Raw genomic sequence first — 26802 nt, forward strand, 5'->3', positions numbered from 1 at the left:
ACTTTACAAAATTTACTTGCGTATTATTGAGGTGGTTGAGGTCTGTCCCCACTTTTTCTTCTTCTCTGTACGAGTAGTCAGTGTCTCCAGCCTTCTGTAGGCTGTGGGGCTGTGGGGCGGTGGGGCAGTCGACACGCTGAAACTAGTTGGTGATTCCATCTGCAGCTGAGCAACTAGCCACTAGTTGATTGCATTAACTAACTAAGATAACTACTCGTGACCTACCTAATGTCTTCCATATTTTTAATGTAGTTAAGTGTTGTTTCTGGCCAGGCTCCGCCTCGTGTTTCTCGTGTCGTCTACACATTGCGACAGACCTACTTCCCTCTTTCCTGTGTTGTCTGCGGCCCACTCGAGCGGCATTTCGTCATGCTCTGCCCTCTTGACTCTCGAACTGCCCACTCGTCTGCGTTCAGTGAATGCGAGGCTGCCACCTGCGCGTACTCCAGCCCCGTCCTGGTGCGTGTTCCCCGCGCAGACACGCAGCCCACTCGCGGCCCATTCAGCGCTCGCCCACGAAAGCTCGTCCTCGCAGACGCGAAGCGAACTTTACAACTCATTCATAGCGCGCGAGATACTCGTAGCTCCACTTACGAAGCCAATTGTCTGTACGAAATTCTGACCGTTTCGATAAAGTGAGCTAACCCGAAACCTTTGTTTGCGTAGCACGCAGGTTTCGAATATAATCGCGGCGATGCAATTTGCCTTTCACAAAAGTGCACGAGGAGCAGCCTACTCACGATACGAGAGCAAGTTTATAGGGCAAGCTGCGGGCAGGTCTGCCCCGCCCCGCACCGCACCGCACCCCCCGCGTCGCCGAGGCCGCGTTGTGCAGTCCAGTCAGCCGTCGCGCGCCACGAGAGAAACACGTGTGACGATCCCGCTTCCCCTCCTCTCCGCTCCGTTTCGTATATGCGCGATGTTCGCCGCGAGTGACTAAAGAAGCCGATACTTGTGAAAAACTTTATAATTGGATGTGTTCAATTGAGTGTCGTGTGAATGTGGCATAAGCATAAGAAGTGCATTGTTTGGAAGTGGTTTGACGGCAACCCGAGCCGGTTCTGTGGTCGGCACGAGCGGCCTGCCACCGGTACCGCTCGCCTGTGCTTTCTAAACGTTCCTCAGAGCGACGGCTGTAGCTGAGCTCTGTATCGTCGACGGATATTCAAAGTGAACTTTTAGTCTGGCTTCCTACAGGTGAGGCTTCGACAATGTAAATCACATGACAAGAACACGTCAAAAGTTTACAACACGGCAAGAAATCCGACTTTTACCTACCTACTTCCGAAGTGTATTATCAAAATGAATAACTATTATCAAATTACTTTAACTAAATTCAATAGATATGACTTAAAGTTTGCTTAGTATATAGTAGGTAGGTACTTACTTAGTAGTTAGTCGCTTTGCCTTAATAGGTGGGTACGATCAATTCTCAGTTCCTAACTAAATTGCTAAATTTTAAATGTTGTAGGTAGATATTTATTTTTATTTATATTTTCTTTTAGATAGTAATTACTTGCTGCTAGTACATAAAGTAGATATGATAGAGATGCCTTATTGCTAAGTTATTTATTATTATTATTATTAAACTCTTTATTTGTATACCATAACATTTAAAATATATAATGAAACTAACAATGTTTATTTTAGCATCGCCGTGAATCACGCCTAGGAATAATAATAAATTTTATTTAAAAATGTTATCTTTGCTTCCAAACCAAATACACCTGATAACACTGACTTAGATTCAATAAGGCTGATGAAAGTAACTGAAGTTACAAATAATGAGGTCATTAATCTCTTACGTTATATTTATTGAATCAGTTAAAACCCTAATGTGAGCAGCAGACGAGCTCGTTACCCAGACAAATGCGACAGATTAACAAGATGCACCGCTGCAGACATGTGCTAAGCAGTGACTGAGTAAACTGGGTTACATGGTGTAATCGAAACGCCAACGTGCTTTTGTCAGCTTAATGTTTACTAACGTACAAACTAAATGCTTCATTTAAAAAAGTTATTTCACTTGCTTCACAAACAAAACTAGTATTTCAGATAGTAATCATAATAATAATAGTTAAGTGGCTCTTGGAACTTTTGTGTAGTTTGAGCAATAATAATCATAATATGTAATTGAAAAATAGATTTAAAGAGAACAACCTCCAAAATATGGTTAAAATAAGTGAATCCTGGCATTATATGGCTATACAAGGAATCTCAATCCTTATCCTACATGAAGAAACCTAGAAAATATTACGAACAGAATACACAAAAACTTAGCTGATAAGACACGAGGACCCGTGTCTCGGAATTCTTAAAGAGATTAAGTAACCTAGTTAGGTATTATATATTGAACGAATGATATTCTCCCAACGATATGAAAAAGGAAACTATAATTTTTTTTTAAAAAACCAGGTTATTCTACATAATTTTTATGCAATACTAGTTTGGACAGAATTACATTTTGGAAGCTAGCCAACATTACTACTAATTGCACTTTATCAATTACTGCCCCGGACAGTGTATTTGTATCTAATCGAACCATTGCTAGTGATTTTAGCTTGGAAATTCGTGTAAACTTTACCTCCCGCACCCCTGTAGTCTTTGAGAAAAAACTCAAGGGATGTTCGAGTATCTTAAAGAAACAGCTGACATTGTCCAACGTCTCAGCTGGTATTTATGGGGGACTTTCACGGTCGTAGAGAGGCGCATAAATTTATCTGATCACTAAATTTCTTACTATTTATATCAGTAACTAATTATGTCAGTATTACTTAAGAACCCTTCGGGTACTTCTGATCAGTGCTTGGTTAAGTCGGTATCGATTTAACTTCCTCCCGATTCTAGCGACAAACTGGTTTCTCTTTTGGTGATCCATCGAGCTGCGAACTAACCATATCGGAAATGATATGTCAAGCAATAAAGTTCTTTATACCATACGCGGAAATTTCGACAAAATTCCTCTAAGGAAACATATTTCATTCATAATATCTCAATACTTGCATTGGAGTTCATAACTTAATGACCTTACAAATTTCCAATTAAACCAACGTTCTCTCACAGGCAAAAATTCGATAATTGTGAAATTAAGTGCTGGTGGGTGATATTATATCCAATCAAATGCGATGACCTCATTTCGAAGTACTAAAGTTACATGTTATCAATATAATCTATTATCATTATTTATTCAAAGTCTGATAAATCATACAGATTTCATTGTTCCTATCAATACTGTTTTCAAGACACAAAATCTACTTTTCTATGTTAATGAATACGCAAGACATCCATTCGCTTAAAAACACGAAAGCCGCTTTAGTAATTCCTTTATAGGTTACATAATTGTAGCTTAAAACCTGACATCTCTCCTTACACCCCGAAACACCTTCTTCACCATACTGAGACTACTGATTGACAACGACGAACTGACGTTTTGAACACAAAACGTTGTTATTAAAACTAAGCCACTATGGCATCAAAAACGTTGCACTCAATTTAATTGCCTCTTATCTAAATGATAGAATTCAAAGGGTATGCGTAAAAGACACAAAGTCTAAGGGATCATCTACCTTAATGGGTGTCCCATAAGGCTAAATTTTGGGTCCCTTATTGTTTCTGGTGTATATAAATGATCTACCACACCATGTCAGGGGCACTTGTGACATTGTACTGTTTGCAGATGATACATCTCTGATTTTTAAGACTTCTTTTTAAGACTTCTAAGAAGCAAAAAAAAAACCAAGTGTTTGGAATTTATTTTGCCTAACGTAAAAAAAATTGATAGGAACATCATATTAAATGGAGAAACACTTAAAATAGAAAACTCCACTGTTTTTCTAGGAGTGACCTTAGATTGTAAGCTACAGTGGGGTACCCATATAGAAAGCCTAGCGAGTAAACTCAGCTGAGTGAAAAAACTCAGTGAAAAATTTAAACAAATAGGTATTCTTACAGTAGTTTCGCAATATATTTATAATAATATTATAGTCTCTGTGAGACAAAATATTACTCTTTATAAACAAAAAGCTGAAATTAAAAATCGACTTACCAGAAACGGACATAAATTAGTGATATCTGCATATCGTCTGCGAAAGGTGCAGAACTCCTTTGTGGAGTTGAGTGTAATGCTTTTACAACATGATTCCTAAGGAAATTCTTGACCTACCAATGCATACATTTAAAAAATGTGTAAAAACGCATCTAGTACAGCGAGTTTGCTATACATTTGATGAATTCCTCAATGACAAGGTAGATTGGAAGCAGCCAGCCTCGCTCTCATCTCCTGCAAGATAGAAAAAATATTGTAAATGTTGATGTTGGAAAAGAGCAACTACTGAGTTTCTTGCCGGCTCTTCTCGGTAGAATCTGCTTTCCAAACCGGTGGTAGAGTCACTACAAATATACATACTTGACGTTTCAAAAGTGCTTATTAAGTAGGCCTACTTGAAATAAATGAATTTGAATTTGATAAGAGATAGGTATTTAATTTTTTATTTTCAATTAATAAAAAAATACAATGTAATGTTAAATTCTTATTTTAAACTAGCTTGAGTTCCAAATAAAGCCTTGAATTAGGGGTTTGCTGCGGTCCGCGGAGGAGTTCTTTCCTCTATCTCCAATTATATCCATTAGATTTACATGAAATTTGGCCAAACCTAAACTAGTAGTATACCTACCTGTAAAGAAATTTCAATCTGTTAAAATCTTATGGATTTATTGTGTAAAATTCTCGAACGCGTTCATTAAAAGGAATTGAAGAACTGAACTGAATTTCGAGATAAAAAGTATCCTAGTACCTACCTCGTAGTAAGAACATATCGTGCAGTTTTATTTGAATTCGTTCAGTAGTTTCATCGTGATGCGCGGCCGTTATACAGACAAACAGAGACAAATTTAACAAAATTAAGCTTAATTTGCTATACTCCGCGAAAAACAGGAGAATCTGTGTGGTTTAATTTATAATTTCTTCAATCCTTATACTCCACACCAAACAGATCCTCGGCAATACACCCTCTACGTACGTTTCGCTCCGAAACCGGAGCATCATCAGGAGATGTTGACTTTACAATGAATAATTGTTAAGTGAAAAATTAAAAAATATATCATGGATTTCCGCAAAGTAACGCCTGCTTCTATACAATAGAGACAAATTTATTTGTACAAATACAGTTTTGGTTTCAGTACCAAAGCCAGCCAGCCAGCCAGAATGCCTTCCAATTTTCTTTTTAAATGTCTTCAATATACCGAATTTGACCCGTTACAGTTTTATTAAAAGTATATATAAAGCACGACAGATATGACATCGTGCTTCACTCTGGATGGAAATGTCCTTTACAATACGAGTGTTACTTAGAGCAAGCTTTTATTACAGCAATGTAAGAAATTATAACATGTCGCTTCTGTCTTCCATTCAAATGTCCGAAGTAAAAGTTTCACACTCGCCCATCTAGCCTAGGAGATTTAGAACTATGTAGTACCACGAGTGTTGCTAGATTTTTATTTGATTTTGTAATATTATTGTTGATAGCTGTAGCAGTAGTGGTAAGAGCTTCCGCCTCCCTTAACACACCGTAAGGAAACCTGCATGGCCTAGAGCTCTCCATAAAATGTATAGAGGCTTTTGAAATCTACCAATCTGCAAATGGCCAGCGTGGTGGACTACGGCTTTTTCTGAGAGGAAACCTTTTTATTACACATTAAATCGAATTAAGTTAATTCTGACAAATCATATTGAAAATTACACTATTCTTTTTAAAGCATAAATAGATTTTTAAATTAAAATGTATGTATTTAAGTAAATACCTACTAGGAATTTGACTACACTTACTTCCGAGATTGTATTCAACAATATTGTACGATCACTCTCGAATCCTAACGGATGCCCCTCATGTAATGAACACGAGGGCAGCCGTAGCAGTGCCGACCATTGATCCATAAATAACGTACTCGTAATAATATAGCGACTGTTCGGCGAAACGCGCCCCTTCTATACGAATGCCATGTGGCATCGGTTACTAAACTTGATAGCGGCAACTTTTTATTTGGAGAGTTCCTGGCAGGCAGATTTATTACATTATGGAAGCCACGATAGTCTACCTGTTTCACTCTACACATGGATGGATTAAATTATTAAACAAAAATATACATTCGTTTCATTCATTTATTTACTTGTTTTCATGTACATTAACAGATAGATATTAACTTAAGATAACCTTAAAGCAATGGTATGGATATGAGGCACTGCCAGAGCCGCTGCTTAGTAATGTTTGCTAACAATATTGTAGACGTAGAGTTTTGGTACTCGTGCATTGCAATTTGCAACCTGGTAAGTACAAATTTACGTAATTGCTAGTGTCTGATTGCGCCAGTTTGGGTTATAGATAGATGGCTACTACGTTTTTATTCACAAAGCATTTTCAGCAGCAAGTGGATTCAAATGGAAACTAGTATCATGAATAAAATGACAAATGTAATTGGTGAGAACGAAATGAATCACATACGGAATGTCGCGTATTTGTTTTCTTTATTGTTTTAATGACTTTCAATTGAAACATCGATGTTAATGCTATACATCTACCTATATATATATATACTAGATATAAAGGCTGAATTTGTACTGAAATTATTAAAATATAGTTAATTGTTTATGTAGTTCAAACAGAGACACCCTTAATTTAAACAAAAAAGGTAATTTCCTTCATTAAATTGTTAAATATGCTTACTCTGTCAGTATGAAAAATTATGTATATATTTACTTATTCAAGTAAATACAAAGTGATTCTTTAGTACATGTAAATGCTAATCTTTAAATAGATTCATCCAAGCTTATGTTCTTGGAATAAATGTAATAGATTCGGAACGGGTTGCCCGTTACTAAAGAGATGCGAAGAAAAACTTGCAAAACATCAAAGAGAATTGTTATTAAAGCCGACGCGTTTCGAGAGAATTAATATTTATAGAGCAGACAACTGGAAATAGGGTGAATGCAGCTGTTTAACTAATTAAAGGAGTATCTAGCTGGGAACATAGCTACTTAATTCAAATGGACTTAGAAAGTAATTGAAATTAGCTGCCAAGTGACAAGCAGAAAACTTTATCTTTTAGGTTCCGCTATTTCGTTCACGTTTGCGAATTGACCCAAATGTTTTCCCATTTTTCTGTTTGCATTTTATATAAACCTTTTATTTTTTGGCCTTATTACCGAAACATGATATTGAATTTTATTTTAATTATATTTGAAAATCAATTGCTCATACTACATTTGACAGATAGATTTGTACTAGCTGCGCCCTACGGTTTCCTACCGGAGCTTTTTTTCTAGCGTACTGGCAGTTTCAAAAATTCAAACACACAAAAATTCTGTGATAAAGTTGCTTATGATTTTAAGTACATATAGTAATAATCGCGATCTTAACTATCTTTCAACATATTTCTCTAATTATATATCTATTCTTGCCCCCGGAGGTTTAATCACCCACTACTCGAAAACTTCAATCACATAAACAATGCCAATCGCAAATGACCGCCCCGGGACCTACTCCAGTTTTACCTTAACTAATATACTTTTCGCCCTATCGCAAATGCCTGCACATAATGCCTCTAACTGGATGGGTGCCCGACTTTGGCGTTGGAAAGAGGATTTGATATCCACAAGTTTTAGCTCCTATCATCAATCAGAATAGTAATCCTCAAAGCAACAGTCGAAATCACATTGTTAGCGGAGTCATACGCAAGAGGTTACTCAAAAAAAAATTTACAATTTCTGTTTCATTGAATCCTAGGGGAGAAGTTCTTTTATTAAATTTGGCATCCCTGTATGTTGTACATTAATCATTAAGTGAGGGAATTACTGCAGTCTACTAAAGAGTTCTGTCCTCTATCTCCGATAATTTTAACCAGATTTTAATATAATTTATATAAAATAGAACTCATAATACAACATTTACCGTACAAAATAATTATTGAAATAGGATCACACGATGTTATGGTGTAGAATTATTAAAAACTTAAATCCATTTCCCAAGGAAACAGTGATGAATTTCGACATATAAAGTATACTATGTACTTCAATTAATTAGGTATGATGTGCAGCTGATATATAAAACAGACAGATAAATAGTAATGAAACAAAAGAGTTTTAGGTTCAGAGACAATTATACAGTGCCCCCAAAAACATCTTCAATGGACAAGAACTGAGTCCCAAGATAACAGAACTTTTGTCCTTCATCAGACCTGTTACAGTTTTATTAAAAGTATAGATGCACACACAGAATATAGACAATGGGACCAGACGAAACCCAGCAAAAGTGCAGCTGATTATAATCAAAAAGTTAAGTTTCCCAGGAAATCAGCATGAAACAGTTTAGCTGATAGATGATTTTAGTCAGCTGACTTTCGGTTCCCATTCAGTGCGCAGATACACTGACGTCACCCCGTTTCTCAACCTATTTGTATAAATTGTTTTTCATTAGGCAGGGGAAGCTTTTACACAGGTTCTGTTCAAGTTTGATTAACTTTGGTCCAGTTGTTGATACTACCTTCAACAAATAAGATACTTTCTTCAATTGATTAGAAGACAAACAGAGTACACATTTTTTTTTTCCAGAATAAAATCGTAAATACAAGCAACAGTCTAGATTGTCTTTGTAAATTGGCATATGGTTCATTGTTATGTCGGAAATTACTAGAAATTAATTCCGATTTAATAGTGTAGTTCAATAAAGTGATAAAAATTGTGATCTAAATAATAATATTCATAACTCGTCTCTACTAATATATTATTTATGAAGCTATGAGGTTCCACGTTAGAACTAACAAGAATCATCATTATCAAACCATTATCTACAGCATTATCAACTACAGGGCACTTTCTTCATAATGCTAAGGGTTAAGGACGTAGTCCAGTCACAATATTGTACCTTTGAGAACAGGTATGTAGATTAGCAACGATAGAACAAAGGGAATCACAACTGTGCAAATATGAGTATGAGTGCACTTTTTGTGTTATTATTTCATGGTCAGGCGATAGTTTATTTAGTAAAGTTTAATAGCGAGTGAGGAATTGCGTAATATTACTTTGCGGCTTAATTGCCTTATGTGAGTAATTTTAAAAAGTGGGCAAATAATTAAACTTGTTATAGTTATCAAAACTATAACTTAATTCTTAACTTGATTGAGATCAGTACATTTATTAAAATTAAGTTAAATCCTTATTTAATTAATAAGTCGTATCAAGAAATAATTAAAATTATATTTAATTCACAAAAAATTATATTTAATTCACAACCATTATGAACAATGATGACATTGTGTTTGTTGGGTATTTACGAGTAGATTTAAATACGAGTGCATTTTCGATATACTTAAGTCTTGCATGAGACTCTAGACGATTTAAAGTTACCTCACGATATCTTTGTCGTTAACTTATCAAGTTCCATTTATTGAACATTTAATTTCTTTACGATTGGAAAAGCTGATCAACTTTGTTATTCATCCTGAATTTGAAACGCTTATCCAACTACAAAATGTTACAAAGCAACTTTGTATCATTTTTATGCAACAAAAACATTTCACTAGAATTAAATACACGCCACTTGTTTAAAGGTGAGTGCCATTCTGGATTTACGGATTGTGACTTTGCTAGGGTCTTTTCGCCTTTTCGCGTCCGACGCCCAATTCGCGTCCAAATGACGGTACACTGTTTTACAACAGTGAAAAATAACAATACCGACACACCAATCTAAACAAGAGCGCTTCTATTGATGTTCGGACCTGTGACAGGTACTCACACACAAACAAAAGATCTGTGCGTGCAACCCAAATTTAATGAAAAATAAACTAATCTTGCGTGTGCAACCAACAAGTGCTGACGCGCGAATGTGTTGTTAAAAAAATAGTGAGCAGCTGTACTTTTCACGGTAAATATTTAAGGTGTTTATGTGAAATTTAGAAAACTTTGTTATCCCTAGACCTTAATTGTGAACCAGACTATAGGAATAACGATGTTTGTGCTTATATTTTTCTACTGACAGCTTTTTATAAAGTGGACGCGAACTGGTACATAAAATTTATAAAAAAATCACTTTGCGTCCGCTGTGGACGCCGATTACTCTAACTATTTCTCAGTCAGATGTTTAATTAAATACGATAACATGGGAAAAACAATTTAAACTTCCTATCAAATTTAACAACATTAACATGCATAATATGATGGCCGATTTGCGTCCATATTATTAGAAATATAAAAAAAGATAATGAATGTCAAAAATCAGACTTGGACGCACAGTTTTCCTACATTAGAAACCCTATAACATTTTGCGTCCATCTTTTTATCACACGAAAATAATAGAGTAAAATTTATATAATTTTATTTAAATATACTCTTTATAACCTACCTAACCTAAAAATATACAATTATTATACGAAAATTATTTTATGTATTTGCCAATATTTGAATTTTGTTCCATTTTTAGGGTTCCTTACCCAAAGGGTAAAAACAGGAACCTAGTACTAAGACTTCGCTGTTCGTCTGTCACCAGGCTCTAGCTCATTAATCGTGATAGTAAGACAGTTGAAATTTTCATGGATGATGTATTTCTATTGCCGCTATAACAATAAATATTAAAAAATAGAATAAAACACGGAACGCGCGAGTCCGATTCGCACTTGGCCAATTTTAAAGGCTTTGTACCGAAATGGTAAAATAGAATCCTATAAAGCCATCGACATGATATTCGAAATAATAGTGAATCTATTAATGCAGTTAGTTGGAGGAGATATCCTGAAGTGTAATTTATGTTTACTTTTATGATATCAGCAATTATTAAATAGAAAGAAAGAAAGAAAGAAAGAAAAAACGTTTATTCATGTTAAGTGTTACAAACAGTAAATCTTATAATAATAAAGTAACAACATAGTATACAACATACAATGTCTGTGTGTAACACCAGACAGAAAGGGTGTACAGCTCAGCATATGCCATGCATTGTACCTAAGTACACGCATGCCGCTGATTTTCAGCTGAGACCCGAGTGACAGCAAAATTATAATTATACTAAAAAATAAAAAAAAAAAAAAAAAAAAAACAGAAATACTGTTAATTACATAATGCAATTATATAATTAGTGTGTAAATGTTTTGATTAAAATCACAAGCTTCCCTTTTTATTTCCTATTTCCCTTCCTAATTATTTCTAAACAGGTGGACGCCAATTGGTCCACAGGCGGACGCAATCTGGATTTTGTGGACGCAAAATGGGAAAATCGCCTGTTTCAGCTATTTGTACCTGCGTAGAATAAAACATCAGATGCGTTGTCCAAAACTGTGCATTAAACTTGACAAGACTATATAGGGACTGCATTACAACCATATTTGATTAAAAACTACCGCACGGACATTTTTTTTTTCACGTTCAAACCTAACAACTCCACTAAGTGGACGCAAACAGGCGAAATGACCCTATCATAATTAAAATGTATTTTTGCGATAAAGTGATATAATCTTACATCAGCCACAACTACCTAATAGGTTTCTTCAGAGGATATCAAAAGTTTAAATATTTAACTTAAACAGAAATTTTAACAAATATATTTTTCAATACGTCAAAGTAACAACTTATAAACGGAAGACTGAATAACTTTAAACTAAGGAAGTCGACCTACTTGGGTTAACTCGCATATTTAGTATAGTTCGCACGTTAAGTCTACTAAATCAAGAAATCATTTGCAGTTCACTAAACAAAGTGCTGTCTATAAATAGCCACCTGGCTGGCCATTCACATTCGCACACTCGCCACATACTCGCAGCTCAACAGTGAATGCGTTTATGCATGCGTCCAGCGAAAGCAGTGTAACGTGGGTGCTCAACGGCTCAATATGGCGCCGCCACTCGTCCGCGGGAGCGTGGTCAGGACTCACATGGCGAACATGTGTATTTGGAAGTATTTGTATGCGTGAGCGCAGCTTTTTGTGTTTGCTGTCCCCCCCGCCCCCGAACCCGCGTCCCCGGGCTGGGCGCCGCATACCTGCGCAGTGTGCGCGCGGCGACTCACAACAACGCCTCTACGCACGGGATCAGTTCGACTGTAACATTAGTTCCAACTTTGACCATGACTCGCGATGACTATCAAGTCGTATATTCATCTATGTCTAAACCTTAAGCAAAATTTTCATGAAAAATTGTTAAATATCCTCACTTTGTCATACAAATCACAAAACATTGTTTGATCGTTGTTTTATATGTTACACCTTTTGGCTTTTACTACCAAACGATCGGCAGTGCAAGAATAAGCAGAAACTTGACTTTTGAACGTTGAACGTGCTCAAAACCATGCGCGCTGCGAGTGTTGGTTTTTGTTGATGTCAAGAAGATGATTCCGCTTGTGAGGGTCAGTACTCCAGCCCTGACATGTCAACACAGAGCAAGCCTTATCGGCGCGATAGATGCGGGCGGCCGTGCTCGCGCCACTTAGCGCCTCGACGCGAAGGTCAGGCCGATGACCGGCGCCGCTATCCGCTGACATCACCGCTTCTCCTCGTTGTAACTCGCGCAGACGTTGCGCATTGACATTACAAACAGCCATATAATTGTTAGCAACACCGCGGCTCGTTGCGCTCACCTTCTACTCAACGTCAACTAGCGACAGCGTCTGCCGTATATTAGCAATGTGTGAACAGAACCCTTAGTCTAAACAATACTTAGTCTAAAAGTCCACCAAACAGTCAAAGTAATCTCGAACCGAGCCGAGGTCCGAGTCCTCGAAGGCACCCTCGGGTCGACACAATGCGTGCACTCCGCTTCAACCTCGACAACGGAGTGAGCCCAGGCTGACAGGTACGTACAGTAAGCATGTGGACAAATAGAGTCTCGCCTCATCACGAAGCTAAAGCAAGCTTCGGTTTTCAGGGGGTTCCTGTGGGCTCTCTGACTTGCTTGCGACTGCTTAGTTATGACAAAACCTTAAATCTATAAATAATAAAATAACGGTACGAAATATAATATTTATTTAACTAAACTAAAAAGCTAACCACAAAGTCAGCCAGTGGTAACAACAAATAATTAAAATATTCCGGAGTGTGTGCTCGAGAACTGTTCGATCTAGTTCCTTCTCACTTTCTTTTCCATCGAACCACGAGGCACCGGTGACGTTCTGCACCCCTACGTGGTTGACATACCATAGGCGCGTGCGAAGCGCTTTACATCTTCGTTTCTGATTAACACCGCAAAGATCTGGAATGCCCTTCCAGCTTAAATTTTCCCCTCTACCTATAATATTAGCACCTGCAATTCAAGAGTGAACAGGCATCTTCTAGGGAAGCGCGCTTCACCTCAGGCTGCTTCATTACTTACCATCAGGTGTTTTTGCAATCAATCGCTCAAAAAATATAGAATACTTTATGACGTCAAGACCAATCTGAAATTACGGATATAACAATTTGCGTGTAACTGTTGTTCCAATATATTGGATAGAAGCAGGCGTTACTTTGCGGAAATCCATGATATATTATCAAAATTAAGCATCATAACCATCCTGAAAAATCTCATTTTGCAAAACATCTTTTAGACAGTGGACGTAACGTAACCAGTAATCATTCATACGAAATATTACATGCTTGCGACAAAGGGTTGAGACTTGATTTGAGGGAACAATTAGAAATTATTAAACATAGGAATGGGAGGTTCGAATTACTAAACGAACAAATAAACTTATCAACTTCACCTCTATTGAACATATTCAGAGGCACTAATGAGGTGGGAGGGGCTTAGATAGATTAGGTGGGGGTCAGAAAGGTATAATGCTCCGGTTTCGGAGCGAAACGTGCGTAGAGGGTATATTGCCGAAGATCTGTTTGGTGTGGGGTATAAGGATTGAAGAAATTATAAATTACACCACACAGATTCTCCTGCTTTTCGCGGAGTATAGCAAATTAAGCTTAATTTTGATAATTGTTCCAATATTATTGTTCAGTCAAGCTCTTAACTGTCATGCCATTGACATCATTTTATTATCTACAAACTTTCCTTTTAGTCCATTTTAAAAACTTCCCGCAAGATCTACGTTCTCTCGCAAACACTCACCTTCGAGATTCCTGGAATGTGGTGTGGACTGAATCGAAGACTATTAAAGGCAAATTCTATTCATCAGTTCAACCAGATATACCACGCAAACCATGGTTCTTTATGTTCCGTAATATGAATTGTTGGGTGTCGTCAACAATAAGTCGGCTGCGTATCGGTCACGCCTGCACTCCAGTACATCTCAGTAAATTGAGAATAGGGACCTCTGCATGTGTGAATGTGGTCTTGACGAAGGATCGGTCGCTCATATTTTGTTTTCCTGCCCGAAACTCCTTCATAAGCTTTACGACGTCCTTCCTCCTAATATTTCCAGTCCATTAAATGTCCATAGCTTTCTTATGATAGTTTTTAGTCGCTATGTAAAATTTGTATGTAAATATATAATGTAACAAAATTAAGCTCTAAATATATCCTATTATGATTTATAATAAAAAATGTCTTTGAATTATAACACTAAGAATACTAAGATTTATAAAAAGTATAGTGCTATGTTCATACAATGTTTACTTTTTGACAATATCCTTTGTGGATCTTCCAAGAATACGTAACATTGGTGAAATACAGCGTGCCGATTTGGCACACCTAAAAGCCAAAAAAAAAAAACAAAAGAAGGAGAAGACGAACTTTTTCTTACAATAAATATGCCTATATGGGCGAACTATAACATATACACATTGTGCAATGAATGTGAACAAGTATCGTTTCGATGCCTATATAACAATCAATTTGTCCGCGCCGCGAACATTCTTCTAAGAATTTCGTTCCTCGACATTGATCAATCTGTATTTATACATACTGACCGACTGTGCAATATACTTAATCTTAATCATTAGTCTTATTGATGTCCTCCCACCTAGTCCCTCATTTACGCAGGTTAGTCTCTCGCTGTGTATCTACATTTAAGAGAAAATGTAAATAATGCAGTGCAACATACTAGACTACATAAAATAAGTAATTCATTTAAAGGACATTGTATACAATTTCATTATAAATTACCGGCTGATAATTTGGAGATATATCTCTAAAAAAGTTCAAAGTTTTTACTATGCTAAATACTTACAGAAAAGTTGTATTATATTATAAAGGATTTCATAAACGATAAAAAAGCTTGGATGTGAATTATTGCTCTGACCTGGTTGCTTATAAAAATATTTTCAAATGACAATGTGATAGCAACAAGAACACCCGGCTAAGATTGTTGTTGGCTTCTCAGACTTGGGCGCGTTTGAAACCCTCGTAGCTTTAGTTTTAGGTATTTGTCATCATCCCACTACCGTGTACACAATTCTCATGCAATGTACGCAGCAAAAGTGCCATCTATGAGCCTCCTTGAATAAAGATATATTTTCACTTTGATATTTGATTTGCTACTCAGACGCGGTTTTACGGCCGTTATGAATGAGTTCTGAGTTTTAAGTAAATATAGTTATCATCGGCAGTAAAATATAAAAACTTGGATCGAATCGGATTATCCAATTACCAAAGGCACTTAAGTATTGTTAAAGCTCGCCACACGAATTGGGGCAAAGGGGAGAGTTAAACTCTACATTCCTCTCTGCTACGCGAGTTAGGCCTGCGTCGTGCAGTGGGGAACTTATGTGCTGTCCATGGTGATGATGAATAAGCCCACACGATCTTTGTCACCAGTCCTTGCCACTCTTGATGTGTAATAATTACTATTGTTTGAAGGGTACGCTATAAACACACAAACTTCAGTTGCCTAGCAATAATTCTTCGTCATTATGCTTTAGTTTTAGTAAAAGGGGGGATTTTTTACAGTAGTAGTAGAACTTATTGTGACAGAGCTCGCCTGGGGAAGTACTACCGCCGTGCTTATTCCTGCCGCTAAGCAGTATTGTTGCAATACTGTTTCGGGGTGAAGGGTAATGTTGCCGATGTAATTACAAGCACATGAGGCTTAACACCTACGCCACAGGTTCATTGACACGGGGCGGACTTTGTAGGACTTGCTCTTTGCTTGCCCTGCAAAGTGTTGCTCAGTTCATAGGCAATGGGTTTTAATTTACCGTCAGGTGGTCCATCTGCTTGGTCAATCAACATATAGTTTTAAAAAAAATCTCATCAATCGGCATTCTGAAAGAAACAATGCGATCTGACAAACCGATTTTATAGAAATGATGCTTTTATAGAAATAAAAAACAGTTCCCGCGGGAGTTTTCAGTTATATTGTAATACCGTTTATAATAAATGTACCGTATATGTAATGTGTGTTTTGCTACTAACATTCCGACCAGCATGAAAAACCCTTTTTTTTTTTTTTTATACAGAGAAAATGCCTGACGCATTCCACTCCGTTGGGGGAAACGGAGTAGTTATGTGGGACTTGCACCCACTAAAAACTCTGTGTGTCCCTCTGTGAGCCCTATAAGTGAGAGCACGGGGTTCACTTGCGTATTCACCGCACTCAGCATGATAAACACTGTGAATGACGTTACCAATCACAATTCTCTTTAAACTATGTTAGCCGGTGTTGGGGTTTCGGTCATTAGCTTGATATTTTTTATAACTGTCACGTGTCTTATCTGAGCGAAGGGAAGGGGTGCAGCGGAAGTTTATTATTGTTATTGATTTTAAAATTCTTACCTTAAAATTATCAATCTTATCCGAAATCTTCAGGTGACAGATTGTCATCTACTGTATTTTTGATACTTTCTTGTACTATTACATAAATACGCATATTTACCATAAAAAAGATTAGTCATTAACATTTCATCGATGAGGTTAAATGTCACTGCTGCTCCTAATATTAGATACTACGTATCGTCACATGTTAGCTTTGAAGCTATTATGACTGTCACAACATTCTTATATCAAGAGTGAAATCTAAATATTATAACAACTGAAAAGTGATCAGAAGTGGAAGTGAGTTTGGTATATTTTCCCTCTCGCAGCAACAGAGCAACCAAATGACGTAGTTTTGGTCCAAGATCCGATACATCCCTTAAATTGTTAACAATTATTCATTGTAAAGTCAACATCTCCTGAGGATGCTCCGGTTTCGGAGCGAAACGTGCGTAAACGGTACATTGCCGAAGATCTGTTTGGTGTGGAGTATAAAGATTGAAGAAATTATAAATTACACCACACAGATTTTCCTGCTTTCCGCGGAGTATAGCAAATTAAGCCTTATTTTCATTTTATACTATGGAATTCCGCAAAGTAACGCCTGCTTCTATCCAATATTTGATATGTACTTAACTCGTTTGCAACGGCATGTGGTGTTGGACAGAAAGCTCTTGCAAGTAAAATGCGCTAATAACTTATAGAATGTGCATTTAGCTCACAGCAGTAAAATAAGATAATTTAGGATAATCAATAGTCATTATAACAAAAGGAGCAATCAACCTTCTGTCTAAAGTTTCTACATCTGCAATCGACATTTTAAGACTGACTGCGCAAACCTGGCGAGAATCATTGAAAGAACCGCTTACAATAACGTACAGGATGATGTAATTCTTTATGCGAATGACTTGTCGGAACTCATGAAAAACTTTGATGGAATTCGATAGTTTTTTATGACGAAACTTGGTTCTATTTCCTATGACAAGCGAGGGAATACATAACAGGGCTCTGAATAAGATATATCTGTAACAAGATATGTTGTCAACGTTACTTCAAACAGATTTATGTCAGGCAAATACTAAAGTGTCTTTAAAAAAATTAACTGAATCCCTACTAATTTTAAACCAAAAGCAAAATTTCCTGGTTGAATGAAGTTTAACTAAGAAACTCACAAAGGATAGGAAAATAGCAATACATTCCACGCGGCAGTGCTCGTAACTGGTACAAATGATACCCCCGCGTTGTCAACTCCAGCTATCAGTATAATAGGCATTGCCATCTTCATGAAAGTACTTCCAATAATAAAATATACTGGCGATAAAATATCAACCGTCGTTCCCTTAAAAAAACACGCCAAGAGAAATGAAATGAAATAAAATTTATTTATTTGCCCACGAAATCGCTTACAATCGCTTACAAGTGCGAGTCGGACTCGCGCACTTGGGGTTGACTTCAAGGAAATAGCTTGACTAGAATACTATAAACTGTGACAAATTTCAAATCGAAGTTTGCTAATACCACAATTTTTCTCAGCTCCCTCAATATGGGAATCAAATAAAAGGGCTTGACTCGTAGAATAATGTACACAATCAGGGGTTTTTAAACTTTTAATTGATATATTATTTAGTATTTGTTGTCATTACAGCGGTATTGAAGTAAATTATCTGTAAAAATTTTAACTGTCTGACTATCACGGTTCATGAGATACAGCCTGGTGACAGCCGGACGGACGGACGAATGGGGGGACAGCAGAGTCTTAGAAATAGGATACCAATTTACCCTTTGGGTGCGGAACCCTAAAAATCCTTGTACTCAGGAACACCATCGAATACCGTTAGGTAAAGCAACCATTGTAATGTACCTACTTACCTGGTTCCCTCGCGCTTTGTCATTTGTAGCTCCACAACATGTATTCAAAGCGCCGCCGCCTACCTGCTCCGCCATGAAGCTTAACGACTTGTAGTAACAGGCAACATGAAGTCGCTCGTCGCCACGACGCTTTATCTTGCTCGCATTACGTTTAATCCCGCGAATAAAAGATGTACAATAAAAAGCCTTCCGCCTCGCAGACGAAGACAAGAGCGCGCCCGGGGCGCCCCCGACTCGTCGTTACCCAGCGCAGTCGGCGCGGGTACGTGCCACTACTACCATTTGTATTCCCCTCGTGAGGGTCAACCATTATTTCTTATTCTGTAGTTTTTCAATTTGAATAGACGGCGTCTTGGTTATTATTCCAGAAAGTACATTTGTAACAGCGGTTTTCGAATTATGAGTTCTATGTGCATTTTTACAATTAAACTGTAGCCTTTCTGATTATTAGTCCGCGCCAAGCAAAATTGCTATTTAATAACTGGCTCATAAGGCCTCACTTCATGGACGCCGAGCGGTACGTTGCAGGACGTATTCCTTGCCAGCCCTGCGAAGTGTTGTTCTGTTTGTTGGCGATGGTGTTCCTCTGTCAGTTAAAGATAACTATAAAAAAGCGTCGGCCCGCAGCTTCACCACTCCCGCTACCTCCCCCTACTTCCCCCTGCAGAGCAACCTTTTGCACAGCGATAGGATTAGCTTTATACGATTAAAGTCTGAAATTAGCTATACTACAGTAATAAATGGTAATGCAACAGTTTACACCTGAACGTTAAAAAATGTTGCGCTACATCATTTACACGAGAGAAGGCAGTGTCAATACATAAATATCATTTATCGGGTAAAATACTCCGTAAAGTTGTCGAGGTGAGAGACCTTGGTATACTTTTGGATAAACAACTCTTTCTTGAATCACACATCAATGCAATTAAAAACAGAGCCTACATGATGCTTGGATTTGTCTTTCGCCAAACAACTGATTTTAAAAATCCAAAATCCCTTATTGCACGCCTCATAAGCGAAGCGTTGAGGTGGGTATTACTGTCAGTTTACGCACACCGAGTAATGATTCTCCCACTTAAAAAGACACTTTTTTATTCTTTATTGCTTTTATAAGTGAATATAAATAGACAAATGTTGTGCAAAAACTCCATTTTTAACACATGATATTTTTAAATTTCTTTTTATTATTCAAACTAATTAATAAACTGGTTAAAAAAGTTCTGTCTTGGACGTCCGTGTGTCTGTATGTGCGGATCCCGTATCTTGTAGTCACGAGAACGAGAAATAACAAGCGTTTTTTTTTTGTAGGCTTCAGTATTTTGAGGAATATCTAATGATACCTTGAATAGCCTATTACTATTCACGGTGTAATTAGATGTAGTTTAATTATAATAATCTCAATTTTATTGTAATGAATGAGAAGGCGTGCACTTTTTGATTTTGCAACTATTTTACTTTACAAGGTCTTTGTAAGATGTCAGCTAGAACACGCTTCGCCCGCCTGGAACCCTCTATATGCCTGTCACGTAAATAGGTATGATTGAGGGCGTCCAGCGTTTGCTTCCTCGAATTATTGCTTTACTTCCTTAGAATTTACTTAGAATCAACATGCGAACATAAAGATCAGATCTTTTTATATGAATTAGTTAATGGTATGATCGATCGTCCGTATTTATTAGATAAAATCAAATATGGGATACCAAAACCCTTAAAGAGAAATTGCCAGCAGCAGTACACATTTCATCTTTCACAAATTAATCGTTATTACTGTAGAAATAGATTTCTCCAAAGGTCATGCGATAGATTATATAACAATAAATACCAACATATTGATATATTCTTTTATAAGTACGAGAGGTTTGCATCCGAAATCAGGAAATGTGTCAAGTCGTGTCCTGCTTGCGGCTGCAAACCTTATCTAACTGTTGAACGCGAGCTAAAATAAGCATCTACCCGATCGGGAAATGTGCCTAGTAAATATGTACCTACAAATTTGTGGAAACTTCTAGCTTATTAGAATTATCTTACCTAATTTTGTAACTATCTAAAATGTATAGCTGTTTGTTTTTCAAATAAATAAAAAAAAATAAAAATAAAAAATAATTTAAATATTAGATTGGAAATAAAGAAAAAGTATTTTACTGCTATTTAATAAGAACAAATACTGCCATACTAATGTAACTTAATACTTGCGGAGCTACTTGCGGACATGGGCTACTCTTTATCTTATTTTTATTAAATCCACAGTTCCTGTGGGAACTGACGCCTACGCTTACGTGTTGTCCTTCAATCACGCATCGCGCAAAGTAAGATTACCAAAGTTTTCAGAACGCAGAAAAAACTCCCTTACTTTTATTATCGTAACTAAACGTTATTTATATATAACATTCTATCATATTTATAAATTTGATACTGTGTTTGTTTGTCCTTCATTTACGCAATCAACTTGATTTTTGGTATTAAACTTCAAATTCAAAATTTCTTTATTCACGTAGGCATATCACAGGCACTTATGAAGCGTTCATACATATATGTTTACATAATTGTAAGGGAATAGTGATAACTTTGTTCGCCAACTTAAACCTAAAGCTACGAGGGTTCCAAACGCGCCCTGGTCTAAGAAGAGCCCACAACAAACTTAGCCAAGTAATTATTCTTTTTGTTATCACCATCTCACAGTAAATTTATATTAAGCTACTAGCGGACCCGCACGATTTCGTCCAAGAATGAGTCGACCTAAAAAAGTAGTCGTATGTTGTCGCGGACTGTTTTATAGAACTTTAAACAACATTTCCGACAATTCCGATATACTTACTACATACTTCCGTCGTTTGGCGTAACGTTTACCGTTCACGCATCGCACGCATCAGAATCTCTCAAAAAGGGTATTTTTTGCAGTTTATGCAACATTTCTCATTAACGATAGTAGTAGCCATTGGTCGTAGCGTGATGTTATATAGCCATCATTGTTAACAATCAAAAAAATAAATTGAAACAGCATTTTCTGAGATAAGCGATAAGCCAAACTAAATTTAAAAGCTTTATAATATTTTAATTATGCCTATCCAAAAAACCATGAAAATCTAAACCTCCGTTGCCCGGATTTTGAAAGACAAATGCGGAAAAAATAGCGATAATATCCTGCAAACAGCTTCTGTTTGCTTTTCCGGGATAAATAGAAGCCGATGAGCTATTCCAGACTATATTGTATGTATCTCTGCCAAATTTTAGCCAAATCGGTTCATTCGTTGTGGCGTTTAAGCGTAATAAACATCTATCCATACATACATCCAGCCATCCATACATGTTTTCTCACAAACTTTTGCATTTATAATATCAGTACGCATGCATTTAATAGATTTTTATCAATTTAGGTAGGAAGGCCTTTGATATATGATCTTATATAAACGAATGGACTATTATTCTTCTGAATGAAGTAATAATTAAACCCAAATTAAATGAGATAGAAATAAAACAAGGAACACTCCGTTAAAGTATGATGGTAATATATTTCACATTAATCTTTTCTTTAATATTTTCTTTTTAAACTACTACCACTTCGGAAGGGGTCATATGTCATAGAGAAGAAGTGGCGAAAGAAACTCAACCCTTCTTTTTAAATATCACATTTACAATATTTCATTATAATTATTTATTATATATCGTATGAAAAGTAATTAAATGATACAGTAATTGTGCAAAGTACTTAACTTTAGTATTTCGGCCAGCGTGGTGGCCTGAGTAACCCACGTGAAGGACCAACTGTTTGCTGGCAAAACAGAGACTGCCCCTTTTTTGACAAGGCACATTAGTTTTATACTTTTCGACATCACGTGTTTTACTAATATCCATTTCCGGAAAGCTTTAATTTTAAAGTATAGTGACACAATTGTATAATGACAATTGTATGAACAAATATTAATACTTAAAGTATAATAACATAATTGTATGACTTTAACAACAATGGTTTTATATTAATTTCACTTACTCTAAATATTATTTTTAAAATACAATTACAAAACTGTATAATGACAGTTGTGTATTAACAGCGGTATAGTGACACCTTTATTAATTCTTCAAGTATAGTGACATCACTGAATGTTGACTAATAAAAATGGTCTTTATATTTAATGTGAGGATATTAATATTAACTTTGAAATATACTTTTACAATAAATCATAATTAAATATGATAAATATCAAGTTGTTATTTTATGATATTCTAACACGGCCATACTGACACGTACTTCGTCCCGAAGTACATCATTAAGTACAATTACATACACTCGAAATTTTTACAGTTTATAATTCATTGACTCAGCTTTATCTTGGTTAAAAGTTTAGTAACACTTGATAGTTTGGAATTTCATGGGAATCAATTATTTAAAATTGAAATTTTTGGATTATTGTAATATAATAACTTTGCATCAATGCAAATCATAAATTATAAATATGTTTACGACCTCTGTATACAAACATAAATACGTAATTAATTTCTTTTTTTTTTTTTCTTAATTGTACATCTTAACATGTACAAATATTGTTAAAATAATTCCATTTCAATTTTTATTCTCAAAATTCTTTGAGTTCTGCCTCTACTCCAGATTATATATTATATATTACATAGATATATATATATCCATCCATATATATATCTATATATCTATCTATATCTCAAAATTACTTTGTTGAAAATATTAAAAGGACGGGCATTATAAAAGTCACAGTTAAAGTCAGTCACTGTAAACCTTAAGTATCCCAAAGCAATTTGAACAACGTGTAATACGTGTCTCAACAGCACCTCACTCGCAGACGCTGAAGCTTAATCAGCCGCGAGTAAGATCCTGATGCATTAGGTATAATTAAGTAATTATTATATCAACATCATCACTCACTGGTGATATCCACCACTCCATCACTCACTGGTGATATCCACAACTCCATCACTCACTGGTGATATCCACAACTCCATCACTCACTGGTGATATCCACAACTCCATGACTCTAGGTGATACCATAAATCATCACTCAAGGTGATGCCATAAAATCATCACTCAAGGTGATACCCGGACAGACAGACAGACAGACAAAAATTAAATAAAAATCTGTTTTGGACTCAGCATCGATTATAAAGCATCCCCCAATCAACATTTTCAAAATATATTAAATGTACAGAAATCTTCCAGTTACAGTTTTATTATAAGTATATTATATAAGCTATGAAGTTAGAGCAATTCACACCCAAGCTTTTTATCTTCATGACATATATGTAATAATCCTCATGACATATGTGACATATTTAATGACTTTTTTATTAATCTAGGCAATACAAATGACATATCAAGTAATAAAATGAATTTCATCACAACTAATAAACATTCAATCTTTATAAGCCCTACTGATCCATACGAAATTTTAGGTATAATTAATTCATTAAATAACACTGGCTGCAGGCTACGATGAGATAAGGACCGACATTATAAAAAAATGCGGAATTCACTTATGCGGTCCACTTGCATATATAATAAATCAATCATTTGAACAAGGAGTGTTCCCTAGCAACCTTAAAGTTTCCATTGTGAAACCCTTCTTCAAAAAAGGTGACCCTTGTGACATAAATAATTACCGTCCAATAACACTGATACCAGTTTTAGCGAAAATTGTCATGCTTAAACGTCTCAATAGATTTTTTGACGCCAAAAATCTACTCGTTAAAGAACAGTTTGGATTTCCGAACAATAGGTCTACAACAGAGGCCTGTTTTTATTTAAATAAAAAAATTAATGATAGCCTTAATGACAAAGTACCTATTACCGCTATTTTTTTAGATATGACAAAAGCTTTTTGAATCATACAATATTGTTGGACAAATTAGAAAAATATGGTGTCAGAGGAAAGGCATATCAGTGGATAAAGTCGTACTTAAGTGATAGGAAAATTTGCACTGAACTCGCTAAAATAGAAAATAATACCAAGATACAATATAGATCACAATTAAAATACAATAAGCGTGGAGTACCACAGGGAAGTATATTAGGGCCTTTCCTTTTTCTAATTTATATTCATGACATTCCAAAGGCAACGACCCATCCTTGTGTGTTATTTGCGGACGATACGACTGTATTAATAAAATGTAATAATAAGACGACATACGAAAATGACATGGCTTTGTAATAATGACTTAAAAATAAATTTAAGCAAAACAAAAATGATACAATTCAGTTACTATAACGCTAAAACTCTGCCAATGAACATTAAATATTATGATACGCAAGTTCAAGAAGTTGACGCTTTAAAACTGTAATTGGAAAGCGCACATTGATTATGTATGTGTAAAATTAGACAAATTTATTTATGAGTTAAGACGTCTTGTCACGACGATATCAATAAGTGCGGCTTTAAATGCATACCACGGATATGTATCATCCGTGTTATCATATGGCTTGATACTGTGGGGAAACTCCGTTGATTTTATAAGGGCATTTACACTTCAGAAGAAATGCATACGGGCTATTTGCAACTTAGGGCCATTAGAAAGTTGTATACCTCTTTTTAGGAAATTAGGTATTCTACCACTGTCTTGTATGTATATAAGAGATATGTGTATATTTGTTAAAAGATATCCAAATTATTTCAAAAGAAATTGTGAATATAATACGTATTAATAAATAAAAAGTCATAGATATATAAAGTCGTCAGATACACCAACAAGCTCTGTATTGCAAAACGATGCAATAGTACATATATGAAATGTGCTTGCGGTATGGCTGTAAAAATATATATATAAACTACCAACCGATTTCGAAAACATGAATCTTAATATGTTTAAGAATAAATTAAGTAAAATGCTTCTCGAAAAATGTTATTATGATGTAAAAGAATATTTGTTATAAACTAAAACTAAATATAAATTATGGATCATTATTTCGATTTGGTTATTTATTTATTTACTTACTGTCATTTTTAATTTTGTCATGTGTTTGTAGTGTTTATTTTAATTAAATTTGACATTTAATTAAGGTTGATCTTTTTAATATCCAATGAACCAAATTTGAAAACTATTAATTAAGTAGAATGTTATGCTCTCTAAAATAACTATATTGTTTACCAACATCTTTATATTGTACAAACATTCTTGCAAATAAATTATTATTATTGTTATTATTATTATCGTTTAAGAAATCCTTAATATTATAATATAGTTAGTTGAAAGGACGGAGAGTAAAACAGGTTTTTTTCTAAGGTAAACCGACGGTTTCCACGTTTTGTTAAAAGCCGTAATAGACGCGGCGGAATCTGGGCAAAAGCTCGTGATATAATAAACCATATAATAGTACCTGTTTAAAACAAAAGACTTTTCCCTTTACTGCATATAATTCGGACGAATGTTTAAAGAGATAATACAAGATGGGTTACCATGTCGTAATCTTTTGAAATCTGGTAATATAGCCCAAATTGCATGATACACACATATGTTGTAAAAATAAATTAAACTTTTAGAAGTCAGGAAATAAATCATAGTACTTGGTAATAACCAAACCAATAATTTCATCACAAGTAAATATGTGTGACCGCAGTCTCTATGTAGTGCGGGCGCTGACGAGTCGTTTTTGTTGTTGCAGGCGCGCTCCGCCGCCGCCCGCCACATGAGGTAAGCACCGCCAGCAGCCCCTGCGCGCCGCCTCGGGGCTCAAGAGACCGGCGCAGTTTGCTGTGTGCCTCGGAGAGCACGTCGAGCCGACGCTCCCATGTCCTGCAATTACTTTTAAACCTCGCAGCGGAGACGAGCTCTAAAATCTTGCCTTCAACTCAAACAACAAATCTCTTATTTCGATTCGGGGCTCTTTCGCCTAATGCACATAACGAATGCACGAGTCGTTCCTTGTAACTGATGATAACCGGGAACGGCGGCCGAGCGTCCGCTCCGAGGCACGGAGGAAGATAAATACAAATTTGTATCACCGAATTGATTCAGAACAACTATTACAAAATATTATCCCTTTTCATAATATAACACGCGGTTTTATATAACAATAATGCTACGCAGTTCTGACACGTTAACTTCGTCATTAAATCTCAGTATGGCATCTGGTGGTCGTCATATTGAGTTTTGATGATTTAAATGAAGCTTGTGCAAATCGATTAACGTAAGAATCATCGCAATCCGTTCAAAAGTCTGGTCTTGAAGCGTCGGGGTAGGAGTTTATATAAGCTGATGACCACAAAGTCGCACTCCGCCACCCGTACTCACGCGCGCCTTTTGCAGAGCGCGCCCGCC

The 26802-nt window shown here is 36.1% G+C and overlaps 1 long non-coding RNA gene across 1 annotated transcript; it reads left to right on the plus strand.

The window, feature by feature from the left end:
• The first annotated feature begins 854 nt into the window (after window positions 1–854).
• Window positions 855–26801, plus strand: LOC120623818. Its single transcript, XR_005658734.1, has 3 exons — window positions 855–1197; window positions 26147–26175; window positions 26791–26801. It is a non-coding gene; the product is annotated as an uncharacterized LOC120623818 (long non-coding RNA).
• Window position 26802: the final 1 nt, after the last annotated feature.

Source organism: Pararge aegeria, chromosome 5, assembly GCF_905163445.1.
Source record: "Pararge aegeria chromosome 5, ilParAegt1.1, whole genome shotgun sequence".
In the NCBI taxonomy this organism is placed as follows: domain Eukaryota; kingdom Metazoa; phylum Arthropoda; class Insecta; order Lepidoptera; family Nymphalidae; genus Pararge; species Pararge aegeria.